At 38.1% G+C, this 16,441-nt stretch overlaps 1 long non-coding RNA gene across 1 annotated transcript; it reads left to right on the forward strand.

Annotated features, from left to right (window-relative positions):
- Positions 1–454: 454 nt before the first annotated feature.
- Positions 455–16,046, forward strand: LOC146766879 (uncharacterized). The gene is made up of 3 exons (XR_014956691.1): positions 455–3,727; positions 11,292–11,420; positions 12,230–16,046. It is a non-coding gene; the product is annotated as an uncharacterized LOC146766879 (long non-coding RNA).
- The last annotated feature ends 395 nt before the right edge of the window (positions 16,047–16,441 follow it).

Below are 16,441 nucleotides of genomic sequence, written 5' to 3' on the forward strand. Positions count from 1 at the left end.
TTTCCTTCCCAAACAGGAGTTGCAAGAGTGGGAACACTGTTTTCTCAGAGAAAACAGATTGAATCAAAGAAATAAAGCACAAAATGTGCTCATATTTAAAAGGGTTTCTTTGTAATGGTCTTACAGATGAGTGTGCTTACCACAATACATGTAATATTTTTTTGTGCAGAATACATGTATTTAAACACTTGTATAGCATTGTATAAAAAATTGGAGCTTTGGAAGTAAAAATTCTTTAAAGTAAAGGTACAGAAAAATAGTCTTGATGCACAGCTGTTCCATCTGTTTCTGACAAGGGAACATGCAGGTTTGTATAGGCCCACTTTAATACTATATATAATACATATGCATGTGGATATATATATATATATATATATATATATATATATATATATATATATATACAAACATGTATTTTGCAAAATGTATACTCACTCCTGCAGGCTGGTAGATGACAGTCCTTCCTTGGGATGGATTTCCACATCTGCCTCTGAGGTGCAGTTTCTGAAAGTCAGAATATTCTTGGAAAAATACAATAAATAACACTGGTTACTGAAGATGAAAAACCTTTTCATAGCTTCAGTATTTTCTCAGATTTTTTACCCTCTTTGTTAGTGTTATCATCAGTGATCTATGACAGAATTTCTGATGTCTGTTTACTTCATAGTCCAAAGTGCTTAGTAAATGCTCTTATCTTTAAGATTCAGGATGAAGAAAATACCCCAGCATAGAAATCTGATAAGAAACTGATTCTTGAAGTTCACAATGCCAAAGCCAGCATTTGATGACAGGTTTTTCCTTGTGTTGGTTATTGGCTGACACTGAAGAAATACTCTGCATGTGCCATTTGCAGCTCAACAGTTGATTAATGTGCAGAGCAATGAAAATTTTACTGGGAAAGAGAATTTGATTGCTCCACCCTACAAGAGAGATCCCACTGCTAGAGCTCAATGCAGCCTGAACCACCATGGGCTTGGATTTGAAAACCATCACTCCTTTCCAGGAATCTCCTTTTAGTTTTACCCCTCTCCATGGCAATTTAACCAGGCTTTCCTACTCTAAGGCTGGCAAGCAGAAAAAGAGAAGGCAGAAATCAGCCGCCTAGTTTCTACCAGCAGGAAAAAGAAAATATCAAGTGTTGGAGAAACCTGGTCTTGGAAGGTTTACCCTCACTGCTTAAGTGTCAGAAGGGTTTGTATAACAAGAGAAACATCAGACTTAAAACTTTAATGTCTCTTTCATACTGATGACTGCAGAAGCCAAAGACACTTGAGTTTTTCTTGCTCATGCTTAGGATACTAGCCAGGAATAAAAAAAGTGGAAAATTTTGGACTAACTCAATAAAGAGGCAATATTAACAAACCATTGGAAGTTGTTATACAGGGTTTCTCTCCACTCCTTGGAGAGGTCCTGCTTCTTTTCTAGTTTAAGAAGCACTGAAGACATGGATTTATCATTCCTTCCTATCCCAAACTAGCTTATGTTTTTAAGCTGTTTGACATAAAATCAAAGGTTTTTAGGATTATTGAAAATAACTTTGTTGCCTACTTTGTAGTTTAGACTTTGATACCTGTTGGTAAGGCTGCTGGATTTTTCTTTTTCTTCTTGGACTTCTCAGTCATAGAAAAAGAAAACTGAGAATGTGAAATAGTCTGGAAATGTTTGCTCTTCCATCAAGAAACACAACATGTCCTTTCAAAGCTTAATTGAGCAGCACAAAGCTAATTAGCTGTCCAAAGACAGGGCATTTAATGCACAATCCAGCATTAATTTGTTCTACAGACTGAGCTTATCTCATATATAAATGCCTTTGCCCTGTGGCTTTCCAAACAGCTGCAATATAAAAAAAAGACTGATAACTCTGTCATGTAAATGTTGCTTGCTTCCTTCACTTGTGCATAAAATATTGAACTGCATGTGAATTGTAACTGGAAAGATTTCACAGTCACAATGAAAAAATAATTTGTATTTTTATTCCCTTCTAGCTGGGAATAATGTTATCACTCTGGGAAGCAAAAGCCATCATTTGAGGTTTGTGCTAGATTATCATTTACAACCTGTTAACCTAATGTGTAATTTAGATGGTATATTGAATAAATAGTTTCACGGCTTTTTGTGGGTAGTAAATAATTGCCTTATCGCTTTCTCTTTATTGTAAAATTCCTAAGTATATTTGTTAAGGTATTAAAACACAGAGGAATTGCTTTATATGAAGGAAGTTTTATGTTGTTAATCTTTGAGGCATACAGCATCATTTTCAGAGGCTATTTAACAAATTCTATCCCTTTTCCATCTCCAGTAAAAAAGTCATGTTTTTCTTAGGATTTGCAATGAGTGAATTCATGAAGGATGACTTTTCATGTCCAAATGCTAAAGCCTATAAATGTTACCCTGGGTGTCTTGCTGAATTCATTGTTCTACAAATGTTTGCAATCAATTTTCCCTCTTAATACCAGCTGATTCTTTTGCACATTACACTGTCTTTTGAAAGTCCCCTTAGGAAAGAAGTTTTGACAATTTTTGCAGAGATCAAATGTACCTGGCCCTTAAAATATGTTTGTAGTAAGGTTATTTTTCTCTAAAAAATTTTCTTTGGCCATCCATGCCAAAGAATTTGGAGGTGCTCGTGTGGGACTATGGGCTTTCCCCAGGCTCTGATGAAATCTCAGGAATGAGCTTCCAGCATAATTTCCCTTTTAGGATGAGTTCTAAAGGGCAAAGGGACAGAGCTGATGTGTACTTGGGCTGCCAGCAACTGGAGTAGGGAAGGAGAATGTGAAAGAGGAAAGGAATGAGAGAAAAAAAATATTTCAGAATGGCTGGAAGAGACAACTGTCTGTAAGAAAACTTTTGGCAGTGAGGTGAAATGTGACTTTCCAAAATTTAACACTAATCCATATCAAGTGATTAGGGGTAGGAAATAAAGATTTTTCTCTCCTATTAAAATTTTGTCAAGTAACTCTTTCTCACAGATGGCTTGTTCTAATGCTCCATCCTGGCTGGTGCCTGGAGATGAGTGGATATTAATCCACTCCCTGTGAGCCTGCTGCTCTGCTGTTGAATGTCCTGTGTATCCTCTCTGCCATCCCCTCTGGCCCATGTGTCTTTATTCTCTACTCTGTGGAGTCCCTTAACTCCATCCTCCTTAGCCTCGAGTTGGTGAGGTGTGTGTGGAAATAAAAAAGAAGGAAATCACATCATTATTTGCTCATATAAATTGCTTTCCCAGTATAGACTAATAGAGTGCCAGTGATTTATAAAGGTTATATATCAAGGAAAGAGATAATGGAAAGATATTTTCAATTTTTAAACTTCAAGTGAAAAAAAAAGGACAACCCTATGAATTTTATTGCTAGGTCATACTTTATCTTCCTTGTAGTTAACATATCTATATTTAAAGAAGCCAGTATTGAATTTCAGGGTTTATAGGAAGCTGTGGGTATTGTCCTTCCATTGTCAGCTTGCAGCTGCACACCTGGATGAGGTTTCTGGGGCAGGCAGCATTCAGCTGGTGAGTGCTCCTCAGCATTGTCTCATTTTGCACTCTGCTTTCTCCATCCCAGGGTGAAGGAGTTTCCCATGTGGTTGTGCTTCCCTCTCTGCCCTGCTTCAACGGGAGAAGCTTCTTCCCCTCCCCAGTCACCAAATGGCCATTGTGCAAATGGAAAAGAGAATTTTTGCCCAGGTGAAAGATGGAAGATGACTGATCACCTTCTCAAGATAACAGGTGGGAAGACAAGTCTATCCACAAATCAGTTTTTCCAGGACCATGATCTCCAGTTCATACACTGATATTGCTGATTTATTGAGCTGCTGATCACTCTGTCCTGCTGCATCTTCTGAGTATGAGGCACAGAGTGAGCACCTGGGAAAGGGCTCTGCAGCTGAGGTGTAAGAAGTGCCCTCCACAGAAATACACACTGTGCACTGTGTTGTGTGAGCAGAGAATAAGGGTGATGAGAGAATGGAAGATATTTATAGAGTCACCATCCATTGCAAATAAATATGGCCAAAAAATATGGTGCTTGTCATTTGGAATATGTTAAAGTTTGAAAGTGGTTAAATAATGCACAAAAGTGCTTTAGCTGAGAAAAGCTGGGGGGCTGCTCTGTGCCAGGGTAGAGCATTGAAAGGGGCAACCTGACTGGAGCAAGAGGAGGAACAGTGATTTTGGTTAACACATTTCATTGTTGTTATTCTGCCTATTCCTAGTGACTCTGTGCAGGTTTTCTTGATTAAGCATGTGGTCACTCCATCTAAATGCAAGCAGTGTCCTGCAGAGAGGTTCACATCCAATAGTGCTTGCCCAGTGTGTTTTTGAAAACCTGGCTTTTCAGACTTGTAGATTTTTTTCAGCTACCCAAGACAGTAACTTTTCATCTGGAATGCAGTTTTAAAAATATGGTGCATATCTGGCTGCAGCTACAAGATCTCCAGTCTTTCTGAAGTAGCAATCTCCATGTTGGTTGTTTAAAGCTGGCATTGAGTTCTAGAAAATCTAGAAAAATCCACCAGCTAAGCTAATGGTCTGAGCTAAGCAGGACAGGACTGAAAGAGGAACTTTTCTTTGGAGATCCTGAGGTGAACAGCTCATAGGTACTTTGCAGCTGAAATATTTAGAACATTCTGCCTTGATTGCTGTTGTTTTTAAATTAGTTTGTGCTTCTGACTGATTTTTTGTCTTTGAAATACTTGAACACCAAGTTAAGATTATTACAAGTTATGATTATTTAGATTTCAGAAAAGTTTGGATTATGTGTTTTATTACAACTGAATTAGTTCCTTTTGGTTGCCAGACTGTGTTATCTACACAAACCTCACTGCACATCCTCACTCCCAGCAATCCCTCATTTTGGCACCAACTTTAATATCATTGTTTATTCTTATCTATTATGTTCCATGAGAGATTTAGAAAAGGTTTCTTTTTTTATTAAATGGCAACAGTTATTGCTGATGGATGATAATTTATAACTCTCCTACCAGTAAGAAAGAAATAAGCCTTTTGTTTTTATTATGCTCTTGGTATAAAAGAAATGGCTGATTGCTGGTATAAAAGAAATAAAACAACTCATACATCCAGGAAAGCTTATTGCATTATCAGGCAATACACCTGCCTAACTGATGAATAGGACTCAGTCTTGCAGTTAATAAAAAACTGAAGTTATTTCAGGCTGAAATATTGCAGAATAAAACAACGCAAATATTGTTCATGACAATTTCACTATCATAAAGAAATTGGAGTTCTTAGCTGTGAATTGAAGAAAATCAATGTTCTACTCTAAGTCCAGGCTTTTGGCTTTACAGATTCATTTTTTGTATTGTTTTCTAGATGTCAAAATGGCCATTTTATCTGAAAATTATGTTCAATTTGAAGATGAAAATGACTCCATACTAGTGTAAATATTGCAAATGTATAAAATACTATGAATTTTCATTCATTTAGTTTTTCCTTAAAATAATATAAAAATATAATCACTCGGATTACAGACTCCAGTCTTCCTAGGAATAGTAATTAACAATAAAAAAATTTTTGCTCAGCTGTTATTTTACAGTCCACCACTAGACTACTATCCCGTGAAAATAATAAAAATCCCAGCAGAAGCAAATTGAACCATTTCCCTTCCACCTCTTTCCCTTTTCTAACCAGCAGCAGAACTGTGAAATAGGCTGCACAAGTTCCAGAGATAAGAAGCAAGGCTGGGTCAGCAGAATGAAGGGAATTGGAAGGCCAAAACCCAAAGCAAGCACCTCCCCCTCCCCTAAACCCCCACTTCTCTAAGACAGAGATGCTCCATTGTGTTTCACTGGCCTTTTGGCAGGATGTCTTCTCCTTGGCCAGGACCTGAGTTTTGCAGCTGGTCAGGGCTCCAGGACAAGCTCTGCATGTCTTCCTCCTTGCTGATTCCTTGCCTCGCTCTTTGGGAGCTGCAGCTAGGGCAGGGCACATGGGGCACCCTTTGGAATGACCTGAGCTTCCAATTTAAATTTTGGGGGAGGACCAGTTCATACTGTGAGTGGGAAACACAACCCCTTTATTTTGCTGCTCTGAATGTGCTCCATAAATGGCAATTCTCAGCTTGATGGTTCCATAATTATTGGAATGAATTTTGATGGTGAGGCTGACATTACAGCTTCTAGATAGAAGACATTTGTAAAGCATTTTTGTTCTTGTGTCCCCAGGACAAGATTTTTTGCATGATGTTTGAAGGGAGAGTAGGACTTGGCACCTTACAAGTTCAATGAAAACAGCTCTTACATTTTTGCCTCAGTTACATACACATTCAATATAAATTTTAAGTAATCTTCTGGACTTTACATGACAATTATTCTTGTTGCCTCCTGCATACACAAAGCCTGGGAAGTGCAAATTAACTGTTCCTTCTTTACTTCCACCTTGTTTCATTAGATTTTATGCTAGTTTCCCATGGTTCCCATTGACTGCACATTCTGATTCCTGTCCCCTTTGAATAAGTGAAAATACATTTACTTTGTAAATAGATTATTTTTGCAATTTAATGTACTTCAGGTCTTTAAGGTCAGAGAAAGTCTGCTCAGTGAAAGAACTGCTAGGTGGCTTCTGAAGCCTCTAAAAGCAAACTAAAATTATTGGGAAGTAGTTGTCAGATTCAAAAGTATTTGGCTTCACATGGTATGCTGCAGCCTTCCTAAACGCTGAAACAAATTGTTGGTTATCAGGAAAAGCAACTAGGTCTCAACTCCCATTTTATTTACATCATTCTGAAATGCTAACACATAAACACTTCTGGAAAGCAACCATATTGACTATTCAATGAAAAAGAAGAATTATCCTCCTCAGAGGGCAAGACCATAACAATTACAAATATTTTAATAATTTATTTCCAAGGCCTGATCCCATTACTCTACCTGACACATTCTAACTCCTCTTTCAGTCTCCCTTTAAAGAAGAAAACATCCAGGAATGTACACAGGGTGTTCTTGTTATATTTAGGGAGCATGATGCCCTCAAAAATCAAACATCTGAATTACCTGGGATAGAGTTGTGGTTGCTTAGTACTTTGGTTGGCTGACAAACTCCTCCAGCTGCTTTCCTCCTTTCTCTTCTCATCTGGCCAGGGAGAAGATAGGATAAAAATGCTCCTGGGCTCAAATAAAAGCAGGGGCATCACTCACCAATTACTGACATGAGCAAACAGACTCGATCTGTGGGAAATGAATTTAATCTGGAGCTGGGATGCAGTACCTCTCAGGAACACCTGCTGTGGCCTGGGCTTCTCCATGGGCTGAAGTGTAGCTATCTGCTCCAGTGTACTCCTCTCCACAGGCTGAGGGAAATTCCAGCTCCAGAGCCTGGAGCTTCTCCTCCCTTTCCTTCTTCTCTGGCCTTGGTGTTCACAGCACGGTCCTTAGTGCATCTCACTCCTCTCTGCTTTGCAGAGTGTCCAGCACAGGACCCCTCTGTGAGAAGAGTCTTCCTACAGCCAAAGCAGCTACAAATAAACCCTGCAGATAGCTGCAAAGAAATTCTCTGTTCAGGACTTTCCTGTAAGTAGTTTACTGCAGTGTTTCAGATCTTGTAGGGCTCTGCAGAGCCTTCAGGGGTCAGTTTGGTGGAACTTCCGAACTGGAAGTGTTCACAGCTGAAACCCAGGGAGATATGAATGCTTTATATCCAAAAACATGTTTACTGAAGGTAGTACTGACTCTCTTACAAGTCTTTGCAGAAAACTGCCAATTGCAAAAGCTGTTATTTTGCATCCCTGGTGTCTGGATGGCAACTAAATTGTCCTTGTTTTGAGCTCCCTTTGTCAGCAATGAGGCACATCAAAGGTGAATACTAAGAGAAGATAACTTTGGTTTATAATTTGATGCTGTAGAGTTCAGACACAATGTTCTGTATCATTTCTGCATGTAGTTCCTCTCAATTTACATTGAATAGGATTCATTGGAGAGTATTCTGCCTCTTGTCATTCTTATTAATGGACACTGAGTTTTCCCAAAGAAGTCTGACCTAATTCTCTTGGCAATTCTGATGCTATTTCTAAGACACTCAAAGGAGTATAAATGAATATATCCCCTCTGATCATAAAAATCAAAGCAAGCATCACACATTAATGGCAGACGGTGACCCCAAAGTTTCAATAATCTATGAACAACGTGCCTCAGCCAGGTTTCTCATGTTCAAAGACTTGAGCCAAGTCATAAGGTCTTGAGTAAGGCCTTATGCCCTTTGTGAAAAGATAGCATTTAGATTGTATGGGATAGGACACTGGGAATTAGAAAAGTCCAGCTTTTTCTGGTTCAATACCACAATGAACAATGTCAACATAATACTTTCAAACCTTCAGCTGCTTTTGTGTTTCCCTTTTGCTTATTATAATATACTGCATGTTGACATATTTATTCCTAAAAGAATGAATGAAGTGATGAAGCTTTCTCCATGGAGAGAGATTTTCAGCATGCTCAAACAGATCCAAAGAAAATATAACAGCTTCTGCCAAGACTGGGGCTATCAAACAGAATAGAGGGGAACACACTTTCCTATAGCACTTTCTTCCTGAAAAGATCAAAGCAGATGAAGTTTTATAACCTCTGGACTCATGTGAAGTTGTCCCTTGTTTGAGAATTGCAAATTTTCCTTGATTAAAAAGAGATTTTCTGAAAGATATCTCTTTTGTACAGTGATTAAAATGTAATAACCTCATGACATTCCTTAATAGAAGCTTTAACAGTCACCAATTTGACCTTTCCTTATTGCTTTGTGGAATATATATACTTATATAAAAGAAAGTGCTAGAATTGATTGCTTGTGTCAAACACTTCAGAGGATGTATAAGTTTTAAAATTGGCAGTATATTAAAAATTTTGGAGTTGAAATCAAGTTATTTCATAAACTTGGGAAGAATCCTAAGTGTCAGCCTGTACTTATGAGCAATCCTAGAGTAATAAGTTATTCACATGCACATAATAAAACCCTAAAAATACTAGTACTAAGCTAGGGAAGCAGCTGACTTACAGTGAGTTTTAGAAACAAAGCTGGGAGAGAATGTGTTTAAAAATGAGGGAACATGTAACACCTAGACAGTGTAATTTAAAACCTGGAGGAAGAAAAGAAGTTGGCTGTATGTGTTATCAATGAGTATTCCCCAGACAACTTGGTAATTTTAATGTTTTCTCGTTTCAGAAAGCAGTCTCTAGCAGGGTGAAGTGCTACAGCTTTTTTTTAGATGTGATACCATTCTGTCTTAATGCTCAGTCATGAGGTCATTTTACTGTGTGTAGGAGTGAATGTTCTGAGAGTCAGAAATTCAAGTAATTAAATCAGAAGTCAATTTCAATGGCTTAATTGGCTGAATATTCTTTGCCAAGTACAGAAAATGTGATAGCTTTTAGTGAGGTCTATTTATTTATGCAATTCTTCCATGAACTTGCATTTGCTCATTCTTGTGGTCTTGTATGTGCAACAAGCTCTTTTTGAATTGCTAACATGCTGCATGTATCGCCAGATAAAATGATGCAAGTTGCAGATTTTTTTTTTCCCTCATGACTTATTATTCCTCTTCATACAAAGTTTTAGATTTCTTTAAAACATTGTAGCTGCTAAATGAGAAAAAATTCCTCGGCACTCCCACTGGAGCCTCAAAGGACTTACACACATGCTTAAATATTTGGTTAAATAAAATGAATGTGGATTTGTATCCTACATGCTCTTTTCCCTTCTACAGATTGATGTAAGTATTAACACCTACTCATATTCAGGACTTACTGAACCAGGGCAAGCTTTACCCAGAGGCACCAAAAACCAGCTGTGAGGGGGTTACTTTGCATTGCAGTGGCTTTTGGAAGGCAGCTCGGCTCAGCTCAGTGCTTAATACCTTTACTAAAAGTCAAAATATTCTCCATATGTACTAGATGTGTGTTTGATTTAACATTTTTTGAGTGATTAGTTGGACCCTTCCTGCCTTTTACACAATAGTACTGTTTTAAGCGGTTCGGTATTTAATTGTGCATTTATAAAATGTGTTCAAAATTAGGATTGCGCTAAGGGTTTTTGTTTAATGTTTTTAAAGTGGGCCTAGAAGTCAGGTTTTGTTGACTTTCCATGGGGGTCATGGCTATGTTACCACTTCTAGCCCAGTGAAAGAATAGGATAAAACAAATCAATGTAAAATCATGCACGTGTCTGTGAAGGGCTGAACTCACTCCAAGTTGCACAGCGAGATCAAAGACAGCATTAGAGCAGAAATAGCAATATAACCATGGCAGCCCAGGCAGGGGTCACAAACCCAGCCAGGATTTACTGCAAGTTCTCCCAGCTGGCCCCTGTGCTGTGTCAGGAGTGGCAGGATCATACCTTGCACAGCTATGTGGTGCCGAGATGCCTATCTGAATTACAGTCCTATCTTTGACTGAAGTGAGGACAAGCTCTGAGCACTGAAGTCACTTTTGAAAATGAGATTTAGCTGAGTTTGAAAATTGGATTTCCCTGGTCTATTGACAGGCTTCTAAAGGACCAGCCAAGTGGGACGGAAAACAGGTTTATAAATGAAATATGTTATTTGCTGGCGGAACATTAGGGCTGCCTCTGGTGGAGTGTTTTGAATAAGTTTTCCACTGAAACTATTAGCGAGCTGAATTAAAAAAAAAAAAAAAAGTAATGGCTTCATTAGTTGCTATGATACAAATTAAAGTAAAAATTCTCACATTGTTATAACTGCTGGTGTTGTAAAATAAAATGTTCTGCATCTTACATGTTTAACTCACATTTCCAAAACTTTCCAGAATATATAAACAAGTATTCTGTTTTTCCACATCAGATGCTTAAAAAGCTTATTACAGCCTGCTTCTGCAGCTTAGCAGCTTCTCTACAGTACAGTGACTGGTGTTTGATATGTGAATAAAGCAGACAAGACACATCACAGAATATAAAAGGATCAAAACCAGAATGCTCCTCATTACCCCTGGTTTGTGCTCTCAGAGATGTAACAAACACCTGACTAGCACTGGAAATATATGCTGAGTTTTGTGCATCAATAGGTTTCTGTGACTTTCACCAGTGAAGTGTTTACATAAAAGCAATTCTTTTGTACAAACATTTATATCCATGAAAGTGTTTACATCTTAATCTGAAAAGAGAAATTATCACATCATTGGAGAAAGGCTCAGTGTCCTAAAAATGACATGTCTGCATGAGGATAATTAGCTTCTTAATTGCATGACAAAGTACTCAAGGTTTCATTGGAGATCAGAGGCCCCATTGAGCTAAGCTGTTTATAAGCAAAACTCTAGACACTTCCTTCTTCTTCCTGTAGGTATCTTCCTCTAAAATATGTTTCCTAAATCAGCCAGAAATTTCTAGACAAAATGCAAGAGCTATTTGGTGAAGTTCTGCTTTGGATTTTGGCCCCACTTTACCTTGAACTAGGTGAAGAGGACCCAAGGTAAGAAAACAGTAAAAGTTAGTGGAGACATCACTGAAAAATACTATTTTTTTTTCCTTAAGAGGAAAAAAGATTATATGCTGCATTTATATTTTAATTCCTCATTGTTTTCTTCCCTCTTGCAGTTATCTAAGTTTAAGATATCCTCACATGAAAGAAAATGGCACCATAAAGTCCATGTTAGTCTGTGGAAGACCTTTGTTGAATTTCCTGTATTTTCATGTTATTTTGGAAACCAAAGTTGAGGGGGACTTCAGACAACTGCAAACAAGAAGGAAAAAAGAAGAGTTTTAGGACTATATTACATTATGAATCATACCCTCCGCTGAATTTCAGAGTGTTAAACTTTATTGGACTTTTTCTAACTACCCTGGAAACAAATATTTAGCCAACCTGAAAGGAAGTAGGGAAGGTAAAGCCTCTTTAACACAGAATAGTCAGATTTTGACCTTTCCTACTGTGGTGTGACTGCACAGCATCACCAGTGGAGTGTAATGTGAGTGATATTGTGATGCCACTCACTGGAGTCATGATCAACATAATAAATTTGGTGCAACAAAATTAGCCTGTACTTAAAAGGAAGAAAATCTATAGGTGTATTCAAGGCTTGAAAAGCATCATACCCAAGGTGAGTTTACCTTGAATATTTCTTGAAGACGTGGAGGGTGCTGTTAGAACAATGGGTGAGGCCTAGGTCACCCTACTTTATAATACAGAAACCCAACTTCATACTTCAGAAAATGTAACAGCAGAGAACAACTGTGGCAAATAAAAATTTCTCTGGTTCTCTCCCACTCCATATATTTTAGACCTATCAGAAAAATGGCTGAAAAGTGGCCAAAAAAGTTATCAGGCTGCAGCTGGATTCATGTTTTCCCATGGAGGTTTTCATGAGTACTGGAGATGGAGCTCTTTCAGACAGTTTCACAGACCCATGTGCTGTGCCTGGATGCTCACCACTGAAGCCAGGTTAGTGCTGCCAGTTTGTTGGAATGTGTTTGTCTTTCTTTTTAATTTTTCAGTTGAAAATTACTGATCCAAGGGTGTACAGAGTGCTTAGAGGGATCATTCCTCTCAGTTCAGATGTCTCACACTGCTTTGCTGAAGGCAAAGATTTCAAAACTGTTGGTCAGCAAGTGACTCAGTCTTAATTTCCCCAAGATTTTTTGCAGCCAGAGAGTAATTTCTGAAAACTCCATCCTGTACCAGAGGCTGTCTCATCTCTCCCTTTCCAGGCTGGCCCCCAGAGTATTTGGAGTAGGGTGACCTGGGCAGGTTTTCTGGAAAACCTGTGGCTGGTAGCAGCAAATCCTCTTTGGCCCTAGAGGGTTCTTCCAAGGGGTGTAGGAATGGGAAACAGTGGAAAAGTGGTACAAATCATTTGTACAGAAGCAAGGAAAATGTCCACTTAATTTTGCGTGTGCAGGGGATGATCTGCACATTTCACTGAGATTGTCTTTATGTCTTGAAATGTGGATTCATCTTTCTCTTATGAATTCTCTTAGAAATTACTCTTCAAAAATGTGTCAAGCCATGTAATAGATTTGTGTGACTCTGACAAATTACAGGAAGGAACAAAAACATTTCTTTCTCCTTACTAAAAAAAAGGCCAATTTGAGACACTTTTCAACATGAGTAGCTCTAATTTAATGGCAGCTCAGTAGTCAGATCTTCTCAGTGCATCTAATGACAAAACACACAACCATTTGCAGTGGCCTGTCATTAAAAGAAATTGAACATATTGATGAATGCTCCTGAAATAATTTTTATTCTTTCCAAGACTTGCAAAGATTTTCAAAGCAGTTGCTTTGGATTTCATTTCAGACAACCGTGAAATGCTTAACTGTTACTTCACTGTGCCCAAAGATTTTAGTTTATGGTATTCTTCAAAAATCTGTGCTGAGAGATGTCCAGACAAGTGAAAATATTATGACCTGGGTGCAAAGAGAGGTTCAAACACCTTGGATGGTACTATCCCGTAGAAAATGATATGATGCTCCCTTATCTTTGTGAACTAAGCATGTCAGTGTCAAAGGACTCTGAATGGGTTTTTTTCCTCTTTATTTTCAGTACATTTTTGAAAAAAAAACAAAGCTAAAAGTAAAATCACTGAGGCAAGTTTTGACACATATAAATTCTTATTAAAATTTCTCTCGAATACTGCTTTATTTGTACAGGTTTTGTTTGCATATAATCCTGTACTTGTCATTGAAACGCTTTCCTTATCAGAAACATGACAGAGAAAATGAGTCTTCTTTAAAAGAAAACACTCAAAAAAAATTGGTAAATGTATCATGGATTCTGAGAGCTTTCTTGTTAAGCTGTATTATTTTCTTATTTTCTTTTGCCACTAAGCTCAAGTGAGAGCTCTTATTTCACATCATTAGCTTATGAAATCTCTTTGGTAAGCCAGGCTTCTTATTGGTCCTGCCACTTATCCAGCCTGATTTACAATGGTGGTCAATGGTTTTAGCTCCCTGTGACTTAAATGGGACTTGCAGCTGCTCAGCAGTTTTAAATATCAAGCCAGTAATTTTTTTCAGCAATTTATTTTACCCTTTGATTTTTCTAGTCTTTTGGGAAATAGTATTTTGGCTGAAGTTCTCCATTGTTGGCTTGGCTCTCCCTTCCCATGGGAAGGAGTCTGCTTTGTCGCCAAAAGTTATCTCATACAAAAGGTACATTTTAGTGTTAAAAGTAAATTAACTCAATCATAATAGTAAGAAATCTACCAGAAAGCTCTCTGTTTGTTATTCTATGAGATTTGCACTTTTCTTTTTAAACTTTGCTCCTCTTTTTAAAAACCAGTTGTTTCAGTTATTTTTTCCTTTTGGACTGATTTTGCTACCATACAAAAGTGTGATTGGAACATGTCTGAAAACCATACAATCTTGTAATCAATGCTGTCTGTATTCAGTATGTGACTGATTTAATATCAGATTTAATATTAAATATAATATCATTATATCAAAATAATGTAGATTTTGATACACCAAGAAGAGCAGATGAGTCTCTAGTAGTTAACTATAGTTACCTTTGTCCCTATATCTGTAAAGTTATAAAATTATGAACCTTGAGTTGTAGCTTTTTGCAGATGACTGAAGTCACTGGAGTGCTGTTCACCTTGTGCCAGGTCAGGAGCTGCTTTGAAGTGCAGAGTTGTGCACAGTTAACACCTCTGTCAGATATTTTGTTTCTTGATAGAAACCATTATCAGCTCGCCCACAGCCACTTTGCTGTTATTTGGGTTTTATCTTGATTTAGGAGTTTTTAAAATTTTGTATGCAGATTCTTGAATTCTCTGTTTGCACCCAAAATTATTCAGCCTCAAAAGTGTGGTATTGAGCTCTTGCAAAATGCTTGGAGGTGCAGTTTCAAAGCAAGGTATATTAAAAGGTTTTGTGGAATTGTTCAAGTAATGATCTCCCTGAAGTGATATTCAATTTATTCAGTGTCTACTTTGCTAATGATGGCCTGAGACACTGGTAATTAGATCTGTATCTGTTTAGTTTTTCAGAGGAAGATGAAACCAGGAGAAGCTGACAGGAGAAAAAGAAAGGCTAGATGACAGCCCTAGATACAAAGTTTTTCAAAGTGTGTTATAGATAAAGGTCCCTGTCTTGCTGTTTTGTAATGTAGACACAGGAGTAACAGGAAGAAATCTTAAGAAAAAACACTAAATGTGGTGCAAAAAAAGCCTCAGAGGTCAGCAACTCTGAGCTGTTGATAAACACCCAGTTTTCATTGCATATGCATTCATGCCAGTAGCAGCTAATTTGATGCATGTATGTGGCAGAAGGAGAAGGTGTTTAGTGTGCACTGAAAGGCCCCAGTGCAGAGATAAAGGTGAAAGGAAAAGCTGGAGATGAGAGAAGTGAGGGAAAGTGAGGAGAAGTCAGGAAAGAAAGATTGACTCAGATATGGGTTTAAAGAGATGGAACAGAGAATAGGATGGTTAAAGTACAAGAAACGTAGGCAGGGAAAATAACAGTAGAGGAAATGAAAGAAAGAAAAATTGCAAAGAAAGTTGAAAGAAAATAATGGGAAAGAAGAAAGATAGGAGAAAATAGGGCATATTTGTGTTGCTCTCAAAAAGCTGTGCACTGGCACACTACAAAGACTAGAAAAACATAAAGATTTCTTTTTTCCTTCTGCAGGGAACAGATTTGTGAGATTGAGACAGGAAAATATGGCTCTGAGCAGTGCTTTTGGGCATAGTGAAAATGATTATTTGTCTCTAAAAATTTCAGAGCAAGAAATGGCACTGGGGAAGAGGCTGGTGGCAGAGAGTGGTCCTGGCAATGCAGTGGCTGCTCTAAGCAGAAAAGCTACATGCCAAATTATTTAATGTATGAACAGATCCAACACCAAACCTTTACTTAAGTGTTGTACTGGGATTGCATCATCAAACCTGACAATGCTTTTATTTATCTGCTCAGAACTTAGCTTTGCTTAGGCATCAGCTCCCAAACCCTCCCCATCACTTTTGCCAGTCCCAGCTGTGCTTTGTGGCAGCACTGGTTTTGGCAGGAGAGGTTTGGAAGCAGGTCCCAGCCCCAGAGCCAGAGCACAGGAGATGCTGCTGGAGCCCATCTCTGTGGGAGAGGAACAGCAACCTGACTGCAAGTGGGATTTCCTGGTTTGGGCTTCCAGGACCTGCCTTTTGGGACACGTCAGGAAGCTGCATGGTTCATTTGTCAACCGAGCATGGACCAGCACCTCTCTTTAGTGGCTGCTTTGATATCTGAGATCTTGGAAGCCATTTTCAGCTGTAGGCTTAAATAGAAATGATTTTTCTGAGGTGCAGATAGCATCATGCAGTCAAATGGGAGGCTACCTCCTGGAATGTGCCAAGGATTTTCTAATTTTTGTCAGAATTTTATTTGTCTTTGATTTGTTTTGAAGCTCATTTATTCCTGGTAGAATTTATTTTTGCTTACTAGCACATATTAGAAAGAACTGTTTCTTTTAACTTTATTAATATAAACATATAAAGAGTCTGCCTAGAAAGGCATGTAGGA

This window comes from Lonchura striata, chromosome 7, assembly GCF_050655825.1.
Source record: "Lonchura striata isolate lonStrDom1 chromosome 7, ASM5065582v1, whole genome shotgun sequence".
Classification (NCBI taxonomy): domain Eukaryota; kingdom Metazoa; phylum Chordata; class Aves; order Passeriformes; family Estrildidae; genus Lonchura; species Lonchura striata.